Here is a 2,223-nt window from a genome sequence, read left to right as displayed (position 1 = left end):
TATTTTCCATGTTTTCTCCATATTAATATCTTTATATATATATATATATATACATATATATTTATATGTTTCTTTGTTTTTTTTACGAAAAGAAAAAAAAACGATAATTTAAAACACGAAATGTATTTTTTACTGAATAAGCATGTGGTTCTGCTGATGAACTTCGATTCTTTAACACCATAATAGTTTAGCGTTGCTAGAATTGAAGAAATATTTTTTACAAATATTTTAGCAAGAAAAAAAAACAAAAATTTGAGGCTCTTGAATCTAGGGCTCTGCGTAGTAAAAAATTCAGGATAAAATACGGTAAAAAGTACAAACATTTCGAATGCTGCATGTTTAAAAACCATTTTTACTATAAATATTAGCAATATTATTTATTTAATTATAGTTATTCGTGGTTTTTACAGAGAATAATACTGAAAAAATTATATATCAGTTTTTTTTTTCTCCTAAACTTTACGGTAATAAAACTTTACGGTAAAAAGTAATGGCACACTGAGTGCCGTTACTTTTACCCGTAATTTTATCTGCAATTACTTACAATGTGATTATTATGAAGAGAAAATTTAGAATTTTTTTTTCAAGAAACTGTAAAGCTTAAAAAGTCATGAGGTTTTATCATTTTTACTTAATATTAATTTATGTTCAAAATCTGAAGAAAATGCGTTGAACAGTTTCTTAAAAATAGAAATTCAGTCATAATATTTTTATTTAAATTTAATTTCGTAATTTTTTTTTAGTTTTTGAACCTTATGAATCAATTTTTTCATATTTGCAAAAGCGTAGATAATATGATGATGGATGGCAAGAACATAGCTAAGTTGCAAGATAATTTGACGTTAAACTTATGAAATCTTATGATGAAAAAGTTTTCTATTTTCATTAAGTTAAGCTATTAAAAATAATTAATATTTAGTGAAAAGTATTTTTTTTAAAAAATTAATTGTGGATGAGCGAGTTTTATGAAACAGCCCTATAATTTTTAAAACAGTGTAATCAAAGACTGAAATATGCTGAAAAACAAAATAAAATTACAAATAGCATTAAGGGTTCTATACTCGACTATACTACACTTATACTACTTCCACACTGTCAGACTGTACTTAGAAACACATTTTCTAAATTTTCTTTTAAATTTTGAGAGTCAAAAATCTAATGTCAACGTAAAATAAGTGCTTTCATTATCCCTGATAAAAAAATAATATTGATTATTATCGACAGCACAAATTAATTATGTTTAAAACTTGTGTTTAGAGACATTTAGATTACATGTTATTACGTAAACATTCAAATGTCCAATCAAAAATATTTAAATAATTGAGTTTTTGATTTTGTTGTGTGCACATAGAAACACTACAATAGAAACACTTTTGCTTTGTGAACTTTAGTTTGTTAAATATATTTCCCACAAAAATTCTGCTTATTTTTTTATACGTGGATAAATTTAGTTGCAAAATATTGTTTCATTAAAATAATAAAATGTTTAAACTAATGGTTCTAAAATAGATATAAAAAAAACTTAATAAACTTGAAAATGTAATAATATATTTGGTGTATAATGTTAATAAAACTAAACCAATTCAAAAATTAGCCATGCAAGCCAAAGAGTACTTTTTAGATATACTTCATTCAAGAATTCAGCTGATGTTTTTTTTATATTAAATGTTTAAAGTAAGTTATATCAAATCATTTAAAAATATATTATAAAATTTTGAAAATGCTAAAATTCTTGAAAATTTAATAATATATTTGCTGTATAATATTTATAAAACGAAACCAATCGAAAAATTAGCCGAACAAACCAAAGAGTACTTTTTAGATATACTTCATTCAAAAATTCAGCTGATGTTTTTTTATATCAAATGTTTAAAGTAATGTGTATCAAGTAATTAAGAAATATATTATTAAATTTTCAAACTTAATAATACATATATGATTTATAAATTAATATATTATTAATAATTAATAATAAAACCAAACCCGACTAAAAAAAAACAGCCATATAAACCAAAAAACAGCTTTAAATTATACTTCACTCAATTCTACTGATTATTTTTTATACACAAATAAATTTAGCTTTAAAATATTGTTTTATTATATCTATCTATCTATCTATATATATATATATCTATCTATATATATATATATATATATCTATATATATCTATCTATCTATATATATCTATCTATCTATATATATCTATCTATCTATCTATATCT

Source organism: Parasteatoda tepidariorum, chromosome 2 (assembly GCF_043381705.1).
Source record: "Parasteatoda tepidariorum isolate YZ-2023 chromosome 2, CAS_Ptep_4.0, whole genome shotgun sequence".
NCBI classification, from domain to species: domain Eukaryota; kingdom Metazoa; phylum Arthropoda; class Arachnida; order Araneae; family Theridiidae; genus Parasteatoda; species Parasteatoda tepidariorum.
Note: the sequence above shows the minus strand (reverse complement) of the source record.